Raw genomic sequence first — 16,307 nt, 5'->3', positions numbered from 1 at the left:
TAAACTATTTGCTTTGTATGGTGACCCAGTGCTAGTGAATTTTGGCTTCTGCGCACTTTCACTGAGTCCCAGTGGAAAGTGCGTGCGCACTCCGAGTGCGTGTAGTGAAGTTGGCCTGCCCTCCCATAGGAATGCATGGGGAATGTATTTGTCCATGTTAGTTCCTGATGCGTGGGGAGTGCAGGTGCGAGTGTGGGATGTGCGGACTCGTGTGATTAAATGCTGCGCAATGATGTATGCGGTGTGATTGTGTCTAGTGTTGAAGTGCCACTTCTAGAAGTTGGCGTGTTTGTGTAATTTGTGTCTGGCGTGTGATTGGCTGGAGCTGGCTGGTGAGCCTGGCTACAGGAGTCAGGATGGGTCTGCCCCGGTGGAGAGTGCTGAGATTAGCATGCTGATGTGAGGGAGGAGTGCACCTGGGACCTGAATAGGTCTGGGCTTTCCCCACACAATGCTGGCTACGCCCCCTGTGGTGCGTCTAATGACCCTAGCCTGACTAGTGAATAGTGAGGGGCTGAGCACATCAGTGCTCCAAAACGAGCGGCAACAGTTTTTCCCCCACCCTGCACACAGAAAGATTCTGTATAAAAAGGGGCTGTGTCCTCTTGCAAAATGTTCTATTCCTGGATCCTTTTTCTTGAGGGGGGCTGCTGCGCGCCAGGAGGACAGCCACTGGGGACTGCCTCCCTGCCTGGAGGGCCCTATGAGCTGGATCCTGGCCCAGCCTTGCCCCCCCCCCTGCCTAAAGACTTTCTTGGACTGTGGGGATCCCTGCCTGCCAGCCCCTGGGAAGTGCTGGCCTCCCCTGCTGAAAACAGCGCATTTGCGCTGCTGCAGGGGTGATCCCTGGCATAGGGGATCCCCAGTGTGGGGGGGGATTCCCCCTCTTGGGCTGATCGACGGCACGAGTGCCCACCCCGTTTATTTGCCGTACTTGTGTTCATTTTCCAGGCAGTTGCCCACCCTGCTTTTGTCCACATTTGTGACCGTCCTCGCGGGTGCCCACCCCGCTCATTGCCGTATTTCTTTTTCCTTGTGACTGGGTCCCTGGCAGGAGCCCATCCCTCCACGAGCCTTTTGCCGATTTTTTAGGAGAACCGAGGTTGGGGAAGGGCCGCCGCGCTGCCTGCGGTGACCCGGAAACGACCCTGCCAGGGGGTGGAGCTACGCGCCCTCCCGGCCGGAAACCGCGGCAGAGGAAGTTGAGCCATGCCAGCTCCCTCGCAACCTCCCCAGCGTCTGCCAGGGAGACTGGTGTGAAGAGGAGCCCCGGCCGCCAGAGCAGTGAGGCTCCCCGCAGCCTGGGAGCAGAGATGCCGCCGCAGGAGTCCTGGTGAGTGGGGGCTCCGTTTGGACAGTCCTGGGGGCACGTGTTGACCTAGAGCCTGCGAGGCTCCCATGAGGCCCCAGTTGCGTCTGCAGAGCCCTGAGAGGCTCAGGTGGGATTCATTCGAGCCCAAGAGGCTCAGAGCACCATTGTTCTCTTAAAGGCCCTGTGGGGGCGCGGCAATACTCCTGGAGCAGCCCCGGAAGTCAGCGGGCCGCTCCCGCTTTAGTCAACCCCAACGCGAGAGCCTAGTTGTTTTGAAGCCACGAGGATCCCGGGGTCATTATTTCAGTTAGGGTCCACGAGGCTCTCCCGTGACACGGGCATCTTTGTTTCCCCGAGTCCCCAGATGGGGGACTCCGTCGGGACAATTTGGTCATTCTGAGCCCGAGAGGCTCAAGGGAAATTTGAGGGTGGTGGAGCGGCCCCGGCTGGCAGCAGGCCGCTCCCCCACACTGGGCATTCTTTCTTTGGAGCACCGAGGCTCCCACCTTGCCCCACAGTTCTTGAGCCCAGTGAGGCTTACTGGGCCACGAGTGTTTTGGTGGCCAGAGCCCACGAGGCTCCACCGTGTTGGTCCCATTATTTCCACAGCTGCCCAGAACTTAGTGGGCAGCTGCTCCGTTTAGGACCCCTCACATTTGGGACACAGGGCGTCCTAGCCTCAGAGAGGTCAGTTGGCCAGGGGACAGTCACAGGTTGTGGCCTATGTGATTTCTGCTCAATTGTTCTTTGCTGCACCTCTGAATGAGTTATGAGTCATGCGCTTTTCCCTACACCGCTGAATGTGTTGTGATGCATCATGTGTAATGTCTTATGCCTATACCCCTAAAATTTATTGTGATACTCTGGTCATTCTTCCTAGTACAGGAGTTGCTAGTGAAGTCTTGGTTCCCTGCATAATATTCTCCTAAGGTGGTTAGGGTTGCGTTGGTGGTATTTACCTGTTACCAGTGATTACTGGTTGTGTGCTACATTTGTATTTGGTGCTACAGTTATTATAAGTGCTATGTTATAATTGATATTCCTATAAAGTGCTAATTCTACCAAATGCTAGTCCTAAAAGTGCCTATTCCTGACAGTGGTCCATGTGGCCCTGTTCTGTACATACATCCCCTGTAAATTCTGCCCGTGCCTGTTGGCACATTGTAAAGTGTGTGTGTTTTTTATCTAATGCGTTTCCTATAATACAAAGGCTATTTTTATACATAACCTTGTGTGGAGTTTTTTGTGGTGGGCCTTGGGTGTTGTTGCTGGGTGCGTGCGCAAACACTTAACCTACATTACCTCCGGGATAAGCCTTACTGCTCGCGTCACGTTACCTAGAGGGTGAGCATGGGTTATCTTTGGCTTGTATCCCTTGCCCGGACTAGGGTGGTGGTTTCTGCCTGGCTTTGGCGCAAGCCTTAGCCAACCGAAAATCCCATTTCTAACATCTTCCATGATGGGCGTTGTATAAGGTTCAAATGGTAGACACTTCAACTTTGAAAGCACACTATTTCGTTCCCATGGCATAGAAGTGCTTCAATGGAAGGAAAAACCTGGATAACCTCCAAGGAATCCTTCAATACTGCTATTCTGTAGACAATGGTTTGTGAAGGGGATTTTACTAAAGACTGCAGGGAGAACCTTTAAGGAAGAAAAGTAAATGCAAGGCCTTGCTAAGCATACAGAATAGCCACCTCTTGGCATTTAATAGTTCGCCTCTTTCAAGATGTCCATCTTGATCTAAAGACCCATACGGCAAGACCTCCAGAACCAAACCGCTAACCACACAGTGGAAGGGTGGGATGTATATCTGAACCAAACTTGTAGAGAATATCCAGCTGGCAAAGCAGCCTCATTTGTGGTCCGGCAGGTGAAGATCTGTGAATCACCACTGCTAATACCATTATGGGACTACCAGAACCATTCCTGCTCTTAATCATAGCTTGCCCTACACTGTTGAGATCAGAGGAATTTGAGGAAAAGCATAGAGCAGTTTTCCTGACCAGTCGATAAAAAAGGAGATTCCCCATGGACTACGGATGGTAGTATCCAGAGTATAAGTTTAGGCATTATTTGTTTGAGTCTGCAAAAAGATTTGGTGATAACCCCATTCGTTGAAAATAGTTTGCAGTACTTTGAGAATCCAGTCATGATTCTCCTGTTAAATCTACTGAGGGTATCTGCTTCAAATTGTATGCTGCTGTAATAGTTAACATATCGCTAACAGCCACTTCCAAATAGTTCAAGCTCCAAGACAGATGCCTCAAGCAGGTCCCTCCCTGCTTGTTCAGAGAAGACATTAAAGTCATTCTTCCCTTGGTTCAGAACAAGTTCTTGTTCAGACAGACAAAACAACCCCAGTGCTAAATGGACAGCGCTGAATTCCAATAGATTGATATGATAGGACTTCTGTCCTTATTCTGGGTGTCTGAATTGGTCCATGTAAGCACCCCATCATAGAAGTGATGCTTCCGCTACTATTGGTTGCGGAGGGTGTTGGACCCGGGGTCACCGGTCCGACTAGGGTAGCTTGGCACAAAGTGGGAAGGCCTAACTCCAAGGCAATCGTGTTGCACTTGCGTCACACTCACCACAGCGCACCTCCACTTAAAAATGACACCACACCGTCTTTAGAAAAAGTAGAAAAGCTTTCTTTCCTTTGAGTTTAGTTTTCAGCTGTATCAACAATACAGTTTCAACATTTTAAATACTTCACATTAGATTTCCTGTCTCTCGAAACACAAGTTACTGCATCATGTCATGCTAGTGAACCTTACTCATTTGCATCACTAACAGCAGGTAAAAACGTATATTCATTTCAGGCCAACCCTCATTTGAATTTTAGGAGTGATTAGGAAGGCCTAGAGGCAAATTAACAGGACACCTCATTAATTTGGTTCACACATTTGGATAAATCAATTGTCACAGCAGTGCATAAAAATGGGCAAAGCAGGAATATACATCAAGCTACTCATGCATAAAGTTAACAAAAGATCTTCATCCTATGTGGTCATGGCATACATTAACTTCAGCAGAGCATTAAGAGTCATGTATTAAAACAGGCAAGAGTACATAAGTCTTAGAAAGTAACCCTGCCGCCTATAGTTTAATCGGCAATGCCCTGATTCCTAGACAGCTTTAATTCACATGGGAAAGGTACACTTCTCCTGTGGTTTAATATTTAACTCCAGATTAGTGTTTTACCCCAACTTTCCCCCTTGACTTAACTCCCTGCTTACTTCTGTCGGGGAAGTTCTGCACACTGTCCAATGGATGGTGGTTAGAAGGGGTTAGGGCTTCCTCGCTTGTACTCTCCTCCTAACACTAGACAACAATTCCTCCTCCTTACTCTCTTCTCAACACTAGGAGCGGAGTTCTCGCTGGGGATCAGGCACGCCTCCTCGGCAGCTCCTCCCTCCAGCCAGGGCGCGCCTCCTTCAAGCGCGCCCCGCTCCCTCCTGTCAACACCGGGGCGGGACTGTTCCGGCGTCCGCTGCTGGGCAACTGCTTCCTCAATGCCGTGCACACCCTGTCAGCGCCGGGACTCTCCTCGTTCTCCTCAGAGGGGAAGTCTGAGTTCCTCAAAGCCCCAGACTCCTTCCTCTCCCCTCTGCCAGGCCAGGCGGATCCAGTCGCCCAGAGCGCTGCCGGTTCAGATATACCGGAATCCCGCTACCACCTTAGAAGACCCGCCGGGGCAGCAGCGGTGAGGCCACAAGAGCGCGGGGAAATCAGGTCAGAGGGCACGAAGTGCCAGGCTCAGCGGGTCACAGCTGGGCAACCTCGTGACTGGTCAAGCCGGGCGGCAATCACAGGGGACTATTGTACCAAGGTTCAGCCCCTTTCAGAAGGCAGCCCCACTCACCCTCACCAGGCTGGTCAAGTTTTCTTAGGCCTCAATCTGGTCTTCCACTTGTGGCACTTGTTGTATTGTCGTTTTAAGCGTCAATGTCCTCATGGGGCCAGATCAATGGGCTGGGGGGTAGCATCACATAAAAGAGTAGCAGCCCCTGAAGGCAGTCAACCCTTCCACCATGTGCCAGCCTCCTCAGTCCACAGTCTGTACTCCCAGTTGACCTCTCCATCCACCACACCTAGCTTCTCAAAATGGCCGCCCAACATTCCATCTTATATAGCCTGGGCCCAGAGTGGACCAGAAGGTTCTGGAACCCCTCATGTCACTCTATGGCCCCAATCTGTGAGGTAAATCTTTACAGTTGGCAGGCCACCATTTTGTAGAGGATCTCCTACTCTTCCTCCATTTTAAGGGAGCATCTACGCCTCATATTTAATTAGTAACAATGGAGCACCCAGAGACCTATGGTCAACACCAAAAAAAAAAATATATAGTGGACTCAAATGGAAGGCAAAAAGGGACGAAAAATAAGAGACAACCCAAAGGGCTGACTGGTCTAACAGAGGGCAATTCTAATGAAAATGAATTCTCCGAAGGTTGGATGCTTGGCACTACCAAGAGTGATCAGAAAGTTGCTAAGGATACCATCAAGTTGTTCACCTAGCTTCCCGATTTCTGGTTCCAGACATTGCTGTAAAGATATCATATGAAGTCTGGTATTTGGAGTTCGAAATCTCCATGATGCCATCAATCCCAGTAATTAGGATATCTTGTGTTGTTGAAAGAGCGCTTTCTTCCAGACAGCAACATCTGTTGGATAGAAAAGTCTTTAAAGGATGCACTTTGACGAAAGTGTAATGGTTCTCCCAGGTAGTGAATCCTTTTTATTGGGATAATTAGGGACTTTAATGTTTGTTCACAACGCCAGCTTTTGCAAGATGTTTGCCGCAAGACAAATGGTTCATCACTAGATCTGGAGAGGTCCATCAACACAATTATCCGGAAAAGAGTAGACTCAGTTTTCACTTTTGTAGATGAGCAGCTACCAATGCCATGCACTTTGGAAAAGGTGTAAGGTGCTCATTTGAGTCCTAAGAAATTAACTTTGAATGGTAGGGTCGTTTTTCTACCACACAAAAAATTACAATGTTTCACTTTGAACGGAATGTGAAAATATAAGTCCTTAAGATCTATTGCACACATTTCATCCCAATCATCTAAGTGCGGATACATCTGGTGCAAGGCCAACATTCTGAATCTTTCTTCATCCACTTGAATTATCAGATAGAGAATTGGACTGAATTACTTTTTAAGCCCTCTTTTATAGGTGAAACTAATTAAACTGCTCTTTTTCTGAAGTGGCACCCTCCTCCAGGGCTTCTGTTGAAGTAAAGTGCTCAATTCCACACAAAGTCTGGATGATTGAAAGCTTTTTTTGGTGGTATAGTAGATGGAGACGCGAATTCTAGAGAATCTCTTCCAGACCATTTTAAGACCCATTTGTCTTTCGTTATGTTCTGCCACTTTGGAAAGGTTATACAAATTACCCTCCCACTGGCATGACTGAAAGAGGAAAGGAAGGTCGCATTGCTTTTGTAGGAGGCTGGCTAGGTATTGCGTCCACCTATGGCGAGTCCAGGCAGCTCTTAGCAATCATGTTTAGGTCCCTGAAAACCAAAGCTCTCAAGGGGGGGGGACTGTGGAGAGCAGCTAAGGCTTATCCAGGAAGGTGTAAAGCAGTTGCATGTCCAACTATAGTCCGCCAGTAAGCTTTTCAGACATTAATGAACCACACCAGGTTGAGTAGAAAAATACTTTAGATGTATTACTACACACTAACTTGGTATATCTCCTACCTGTTGCAATAAATTACACACATAGGGCCCAACGGGGGTCGGGGGGGAGGGGAGGGTGGTCAGGGGGGCGTCAAACCAAATACTAAAATAGTGGGATGTGAGGTGAAAACAAAAACGACTAGAACTCAAGGTTTTAGGACCCCAAGGGAAGCAAGGAACTACCCAAAGTTAGGCCAGAGACTCCAAGGGGCAGAGTGGTTAGACCCGGTCAGACGTCCATAGGACATGACCGGTTAAGTCATAGTTGGAAAATTAATGTTCTATGACCCTTCCCAAAGGACCATTTGGCTCAAGGAAGGTTGGAAAGTAAGCCAATCCGTGGATACCCAGAAGATAGATAGGTAGCCTAGGAGCATAGGTGGGATGTGTCAGAAATCTCCATAGACACCAATGGAGGATTGTGGAAGTACAGAAGCTAGTGTCTCATGGACCAGACCAGTAGAAACAGGATGAAGAATCCAGATGAGAAGAACCTGAAAGCAGAGGTGACAGAGCAAACCACCCGGAGGCGACCAGGAGGCACAGGAGCACAATACCAGCCCTGGTTGAAGGTTCTTGGTGTAGCACGAAGTAGAAGAAATCGCAGCTGTGGAGACAAGGAAATGTTGCAGGACTACAGGAGCCTTTCATGAGCTGTCCCATGCCGGTTGACAAGTGCAGGAAGGTCAGTGGCCGGCAGGACCACTAACAGGCCTTGGCAAATACAAACAATGGTTCGCAGGAGTAGATGCTTGGTTGCAGACCAACAAAGTCTGTGGGACTAAACCATCAGGGGCAAGTCACAGCCAGCCCTTCGCACAAAGGAGAGCCAGCAGGAATCTAAAGCCCCCTCGAGGGACCCACGAACACCCACTGGCAGCAGGCACAGGGAGTCGCAAAGCCTAAACCGCACACAGGAGATGAAGGCCCATGACGCAAGAAGGACGTTCTTGGAGCAGTGGAGAGCTGGAGGCTGAGGCTTCGAAGAGCTCAAAAGTCTTGTGGAGAGTCAACAAGCCTTGGCAACGACAGTGCACAAGGAAACAGATCGTGTCGGCTGGAGAGAGATTAGTCACCTGTCTTGCAAGGGAGACTGATCAGGCCTCTGGAGAATAAAACCCCCACCTGTGTTGCAGAGCTGGGCGAGGATTGTGGGACATCAGGATCAGGAAACCAATCATCCATGTGCCTGCAGATGCAGGGAAGTGACGCATTCAGTGGAGAAGTGTGGCTCAGGGGTTAGAGGCGGCAGACCCGGAAGCTGAGATCGGCCCTGGACCAGGGTTCAATTCCCCGCCCGACGGGTGTTGGGCTCAATAATTCCACGGACTCGATAATTCTCGCTCCGGTGCCTACTCGACTCACGGGTTCACACTCTGCGACTCTGGGCAATAGCTTGCTTAATCTCCACAACGGCCCCTCGTGACGGGATGCCTGGCTTTCACCTTGTGGATACCCTGCCGGGGTATCTCACAGGGGAATACCAGGACGGGTTCCCTAAGCAAGCGCATAGATGCCTGCGATGTGGGCAATTTGCGCTATATAAATACATGTACATTTACATTTACTTAGGATGCAGTCCTTGGTGACTCAGGATGCCTGGCCATGGAGTTGCAGATCTTTGGAAAAGCACAGGAATGAAAATGCAGCAGGATTGCTTCTACCGGGAGCAGTCTTGTCATGGTCCTGGCTTGAACAGTGAGTTCCAGTGTCCACCAGCAGAAGAGTCTTTAAACAATCTTCAGACGCCAGGCAGTCTGTTCTAGAAGTTGTCTGGACGAATCTGAGGCCCCACCCTCAGGGGAGCCCTTAAAAACCCTGACGACCCATTTATGAGAGGGGGTCAGGGATGCTACTCAGCCATCCTAGCCAGTCAGATGCTACCAGAGGCCAAGATTCGACATGGCAGAATCAAGTGCCTACCTGGAGGATCTCTGGGACACCTCCCTATGGAGAAGTTAGGGAAGGGGATAGTCACTCACCTATCCTTTGTGTAGTTTTGCAGCAGATCAGGAGCAAAGGGTTCCTGAACTGGGCATAGCTGGTTTATGCAATGATGGCACCAATTATTTGCTTATATGCAGTCTGGTGGCGCTCAGCACCCCCCACTACCTTATTCTAAAGGAAATACTTTGTTCACCTTCCCCTGCCAGAGTGAATCTCATAAGAAGGGGGGCAGAACTCAGTCTATGGTCAGCAGCAGTGCAGGCTGCAGTCAGGCTCTATAAGGCTACACAGGTAGGTATTAGGGGGGGTCCTCTAAGGAGCTTCCCAGTACATGTTATCATGTAATTAACACTGGAATCTGTAGTTGCATGATTCAAACATGTTTGATACCAAACATAACTGGGTTTGGGGAAGCCATTGTGTAATTCGACATTTCAACTTGCCTGTGTCCACTATATACCTTGCAAGGGCTGTCCCACAGTTACACAAAGCCTAGAAAATGGAGGCTGGGGTTTGTAGGGTAGCTCAACTTGTGCAGGGGTACCCACATTTAGAATGAAGCGCACTGCCCTTGGACCGAAGAACCTACCTTAGGGTGTGATTATAGGTTAAAAGCGCAGAAACCGGGATATAAGGGAACCTTACATCCAAAGTGAAAGGTGCAAGAACGATTTCACGCAGACTGGATTGGAAGTACTGCAAACAGCTTGCATGGGCTTCCATGGGTGGCATAATACATGCGGAAGCCCATAGGAGACTCCTGGTGCACCAATGCCCTATGTGCTGAGTGGACATGATCCACTTTAGCGCCTAAGCCGCAAAATTGCCAGGCTATGTTCTCTGAGAGGAGGAGCTGAAACTGCCTGTGCCGCTTTGTAATAGTGGCATGAGGCAGTGGGAAGCCTGGCACACACTTTTTTGCGGCAGCGATTTGATCATTTTGCAGGCTTTGTGTGGCCCGGCCCAAGACTCAACTCTCCTCGGAGGCAAGATGGCGCCGCAGTCGCTTCTCCAGCGGTTTTCAGAAACTGCTTAGCCCTGTGGCAGCAGCACTAACAGCAGAAAAAGCTAGAGCGACTACCTGACCTCAAATGCTGCAATCTGAAAGCGGCACAAGTGCCGAGCCCCCAGTGATGCGGGGGCAGAACGGATGCTGAAATTAATGCTACAGATGGGGAGCGGCCAGACCTCGTTGAGAACAGGAGGTGAGCGAGGCACTGGGGCCCAACATAATTATCCACTCAGGACATAGCAGGGGTTCCCCCCATAAGCAGGTCTTCCTGGGCTGTAGTGAGGCAGAGATATTAACGGCAGTGCCAGGCCTTTGCCCGACTAACATGGCGCCCAGGAAGAGCTTTCAGCACCACTGTAGGAGACTACGGCCTGCAAGGGTCTGAGGGGGAAGGTTTTAATTGCTAGAACGATAGAGGAATCCACAATCTCAGGCATGCCTACCCCAACTGCCTGACCTGGAGATAGCCCAAATAAGCGGCATGAATACCTTAGGAGACCCTGAGAATTCAAAGGGTAAAGAAACCAGGGGACCAGCCGAATGGAACACCAGGGGCAAAATCTCTTGAAGGATGCAAGATTGCCACCACAGTGGTCCTTTACCACAATGAGTTACAACTTTCAAATTGGTGAGAAGTCCCACAGACTAACTCGAAATGGAACACCAGGGGCACCATTTGTTTGCTGACTGTTGCACTGTACCCGCTATTCACGGCGTTCGGTCCAGAGATGCTGCCTGTACTTGCCTGACTAAAATGGTGGCCGCAATTTACCCATCTGTACCATGCCTGCTCTCACCCCGAGATGGCAGACTGGGCGTCATAGTAACACCAGGACTGATTCCTTCTATGGAACTAGCACGATGCCCCACAGGCTGAATCTAACTGTTTGTACTTATCGCGGAGCCCGAGTACCCTTGGCAACTGCCCGGGCGAGCTGTCCTATGCAGCTATAGCAGAGTCTGGCTCTGGGTCACCCCCTCAGCCGTCACCTACCCAGCTAGACATTGGACATTGTTTTTCACGGTTTTATCTGTCTCTTACCTAGACTACTTTGACTGCTTTGTTCTCCCTGGAGTACTTTCCCCCTTCAGATCTACCTGACTGCTTTCCTCTCCCGTTTACCTTTCCCCCACTACCTTCCATTCCCCATATCACGTGTGTCTTGGATATGCTACGCGCTATCTGCTATTGTGTAAGCTCACATTTTTCTCCTAAGCATATACTGTAACTGATGTAACTATGTAACAATGTTCTGAAACAATGTCCTCATGTAAAGCACTGATACCTTAGGGTCTAGCCAGCGCTATATAAAACTTTCAAATAAATAAAATAAATACCACATACTAGGGGCTTGCAATCATACCCAAGTATGCCAATTCTGGGGTGTATAAAGTACTTACCAGAGAATTTGGATGAGAGAGCACTTGGGTCCTGGTTCGCAGGATCCCAGTTAACCACTGTCAAAACATTGACACCAAGCAAAAAGTGATGCTATTTATAGGATAGAAAGAACCCACTTTCCTACAGCCGTTATTGCTGCTTACCTGCAGTGGCAGATTTTTGTTGGCTACCTGCATCTTTGGAGAACCTTCTGGGATAGGGCTGCCTTGGTGTTTGTTGCATTTGAGTCTACAGGAACTACCTCCTGTTCTAGGGTTTGTGTCTTATGAATTTTCTTTGAAATGGGTACGCTAAAAGCATTAGGTCTCCAAGATGGCGGAGTGAATTACCTGAAAATGTAAGCTTGATGATTCTGTAGGGGGCTTCTGGTTTTAAGCTGGTCGATCTCCAGCAGGTGTTGAGTGAAGCAAAATGCCATTGTAATAACCATGAGCAGAAAGGCCTGAAGCATATGCTGCAGCACTTCTGATCTGGTTACACACCATCATCCCTTCTTGCATAATCTCTATAAAGTCCTGTCTGCTGGCCTTTTTGCAGCTTTTGTGACTGAATTCCATACTCCTCCCATCCAGGCTACACTGTCCCTGGCAGCTCTGCCGGTTGTTTGCACACCCGCAGTCCGTCACTAGCAGAGTTAGAGCCTCGCGCCCGCCTCTGCTTCAGGTAATTTTGTACCGTTTATCTGAGCCGTGTATTTCTTTCCTGTTTATTCCTCATAGTCCTTTTCTGCCTTTAGCGCTTCAGCCACTGTAGTGTTGTATTTTTACCTGTGGTGTCCTGCTCAGTCCAACGTTGTTCCCGCCGCTCCCAGACAGGTTCCAGCCACGGCGCTGACTCAACCTCACTCCCACCTCTACTCCCACCCCCCTACCCTACTTAATGGCGACCGCTGCAGGGGGTGCGTGTTTAAAGCCTTGACCTCTGGTCCAGGCCGGTTGTTTGCATGCTCGCAGTCCGTCACTAGCAGAGATCAAGCCTCGCGCCCGCCTCTGCTTCAGGTCATTATGTGCAGTTTATCTGAGCTGTGTATTTCCTTCCTGTTTATTCCATAGTGCTTTTCTGCCTTTAGCACTTCTGCCACTGTAGTGTTTATTTTCCCTTCTGTGTCCTGCTCAGTCCACTGTCGTCCCTGCCGCCACTCCCAGTCAGTTTCACGCCCACCCCCTGACCCAGCCCCACTCCTGCCTTAACCTCTACCCCCACCCCTCCCCTACTTAATGGCAACCGCTGCGCGGTCGTGCAGCAGACATGGCAAGCCTAAGGCAGACTGGGGCCTGATCAACACTTCGCCCGACATCGCATTCCTCACAGAAACTTGGACCAATGCAACCTCCGGCCCAACATCGCCACAGCAATCCCTGACTGCTACAAGATCCAGAGAAAGGACTGCCCACACCGCCTGGGAGGACTCACCATTGCGCACAAGACCCCACCCCCTCCTCCGACTCCCCATCCGGCAAGAGCGACACTCCAACACGGAACACCTCCATTTCCAGATCCAGACCAGCCCCAAGACCACACTACACAGCACCCTCATCTACAGACCACCAGACCCCGATCCCAGCCGACAACCACCATAGCGGAGCTCGCCGCATCCCACACCATCACCCCCATGGACTACATCCTGCTTGGGGACCTGAACTTCCACCTCGAAAACAGTCAGGACCCTGAATCCATCACACTCCGAGAACCTCTCCAACCTAGTGCTGAAACAGCTAGTCAGTACTCCCATCCACTAAGCGGGCCACACCCTCGACCCCATCTTCACGGGAGGATAAAACATCCACTTCAGCCACACCACCCAGCCCCTCTGGACAGACCGCCATAGGGTCCAATTCACATTCACCACCACACCCAAGCCCGCAGCGACGGAACTGGAGTAAGGTCACCGAGGAACGCCTGAACTCCACCCTCCTCCAAGATCTTATCCCCCCCCTCCCCCACCCCCAGGCCACAACCCAACACCAACTCTGCAGCCAGGGAATTCCACTGCGCGGTCTCCTTCCGCGCCGACAAGCTGGCACATCTCCGCCGCACCACCAAACACCCACTGAGGGCCGCCTGGTTTACCACCAAACTCCAAGAAGCCATACGCTCCAGCAGATGCTTGGAGAAAACCTGGCAGAACCAGAAGACCACTGAAGCATGGAACAACCACAAGAGCGCCCTGAAAGACTACCACCAGTGTATGAGGGACACCACAAGGACCATCAGAGACAGTCAGGACCAATGCATCCAACATAAAGGAACTGTTTAATGTCATTCATCAGTTCTCAAAACCCACCTGTGAAGCCACTGACATCACACCCTCCCAAGACCTCTGCGACAAACTCAGCTCCTACTTCCACCTGAAGATCAAGGACCTCTACGACAACTCCAGCGAGCCAGAAGGAAATCAGCACCACACCACCCACCACCAAGAAGCAGATCACCTCCTGGGCCCCTGTGTCCATCGAGCTCATCTCAACCATGAAGACGACGCACTCAGGAGCCACAACAGACCCCTGCCCCCCTCACATCTTCCACAGGGCTGCTGCGGTCATCGCACACGAACTAGGACAATCAACTCCTCCCTTATATCTGCCATCTGCCCAGACAACTGGAAGCGTGCAGAGGTGAACCCCTCAAGAAACCAACGGCTGCCCCAACTGACCTGAATAACTACCGGCCCATCTCTCCTCCCCTTCGCAGCCAAAGTCACCAAAAGATTTGTCAACGCCCAGCTGACCGCCTTAATCGAAGAAAACTCCATCCTAGACTCATCCCAGTCTGGCTTCCGCAGCGACCACAGCACTGAAACCGCCCTCCTCGCTGCCACTGACATCCGCATGCTGCCAGACCAGGGACACCGCAGCCCTCATCCTCCTAGACCTCTCCGCAGCCTTCGACAGTCTCACATCGCACGCTAGCCGCCAGACTCCACAACTCCGGAATACAGGGATCCACCCTAGACTGGATCCAATTCTTCCTCTCCAGGAGAACCCAGAGGTTCATACTCCCCCCCCCTTCCTCTCCAATCCCACTGACATCTGCAGAGTACCCCAAGGATCTTCTCAGCCCGACGCTCAACATCTACATGGCCCCCATCGCCACCATCGTCAGACAAGCATGGGCTTAGCATCGTATCCTATGCCGACAAGTAGCTTATCCGCTCCCTCACCAAGCAGCCTGGATGAAGGGCAGCTGCCTAAAGCTCAACTCTGAGAATACGGAGGTCCTCATCCACTGACCCTGCACCTTCACCTGGGACAACACCTGGTGGCCCTCTGCCCTCGGGAGCCCACCCAGACAGACCACGCTCGGAACCTCGGCATAACCCTAGACTCCTACCTCTCCATAAACTGCCAGATCAACCTTGTCGCATCAACCAGTTTCAACAGCCTTCGCATCCACCGTAAGACCTTCAAATGGATCCCCCCCGACTGCAGAAAGACCGTCACCCACGCACTCAACCAGCAGACTAAACTACGGAAACTCCCTCTATGCCAGAAACAAAACTCTTCTACACAAACTCCAAACCATCCCGAACACCGCAGCCAGGCTCGTCCTAGGGACACCACGCCCGAACATATGACCCAACACCTACGTAGCCTCCACTGGCTCCCCGACGAGAAGAGGGCCACTTTCAAACTCCTCACCCACGGCTACAAATCCAACATCAGACCCAAATACCTCAACAACCAAGTAAGTTTCCATGTACCAGAGGGAAACCTCTGCTCACCTCGCCCTGGCAGAGGTCCCCAGCATCTGCAGAAACAGAACCGGCGGGAGAGCTTTCTCACACATCGCAGCCAAAACTTGGAACGAGCTCCCAGACAACATAAGACTCTCCTTAAGTCTATGACTGTCTACATTTTCTTTTTAAACATTTTATTGGATTTTCAAAAGAACATTCCAATATGACATTATTGGTACAGAGTCCGCATCACAGAATTACAGCATATTAGTATCAGCAGAGTAACAGTACTGTGTATACAATCGTGATGCTCAAGCCATCAAACAAGATCCCTCCCTATTAAAATTACCTATCCAAACCCACCCGCCCTCCCTAGACTCCCTTTTAGCATAGTCTAGTCAGTGAGCAAGTCACGATTTGGCCCATGGTTTGAGTATTCAGCTTACAAGTTCACATAGGACTTTCTTGTAGGGTTTGTGTGGTGACCATTACCTATAGAGTTCATAGCAAATCTACAAGGCCCTAAAGAGACATAGTATTTCAATGCAGTGAATGTTAAGCAGAGACCAATAATTTCAACAACGCATTCCACGCTAGAGAATTGAGGAAGATTCCGATCTCTTTATTTTCTTCTCTTCTAATTGGCATGCTTTCAGCCCTATGACTGTCTACATTGAAGACCGTATTGGTCACAGCTTCTACTACATTTTGGACAGCAAGCATGTGGCTATGGTTTCCTCTTCTACATTGATCAGGAACATTGAGTCTTTTCTTGAGCTCTTTAGATCTACCTCTTGAGTATTGAAGGTGAAGAGGAAAGTGGAAAAATCTTTCCTGAACCCTCATGACATCCTATGGCACAATGACTTAATCCGGATTTATTTTTTACAAAACTGTAGTTTTCTGGATGGTGGTCTTTAGGAAGGAACACTAAGCAAAGGTAATTGGAGTAAGGCTGCTTTTCTTACCATGGCAAGAGTTAAAAAGTGAAGGCCCTCTCACTGGGGAAAGTTTCATTTTAGTCAAAAATAGTGAAAGCATCTAGACTTAAATCTGGAAACATTTGAGCAAAAGCTAAAAAACTGAACTATGCTCCAGGATCCTATTGCTAGGAGCTAGAAACATTAGACCTGCCACCTCAGGTGTATGATGGGAAATAGGAGTAACGGGTTCAATTCAAACAAGTGTCAATTTTAAATGATCCAGCTGTACAGCCTATCTGCTAGCATTGCCCTGCAGCCCCTTTATTTTTCCTTTTAAAAAT

General features: G+C 50.1%; 1 protein-coding gene across 1 annotated transcript in view; it reads right to left on the bottom strand.

Moving 5' to 3' along the window:
• The window catches only part of YBX2 (Y-box binding protein 2), a 138,157-nt gene that overhangs the window by 27,583 nt on the left and 94,267 nt on the right, over positions 1-16,307 (bottom strand). The gene's annotated exons all lie outside the window — the stretch shown is intronic.

Source organism: Lissotriton vulgaris, chromosome 12, assembly GCF_964263255.1.
Source record: "Lissotriton vulgaris chromosome 12, aLisVul1.2, whole genome shotgun sequence".
Taxonomy (NCBI): domain Eukaryota; kingdom Metazoa; phylum Chordata; class Amphibia; order Caudata; family Salamandridae; genus Lissotriton; species Lissotriton vulgaris.
This window is presented reverse-complemented; position numbering and strand designations above follow the sequence as displayed.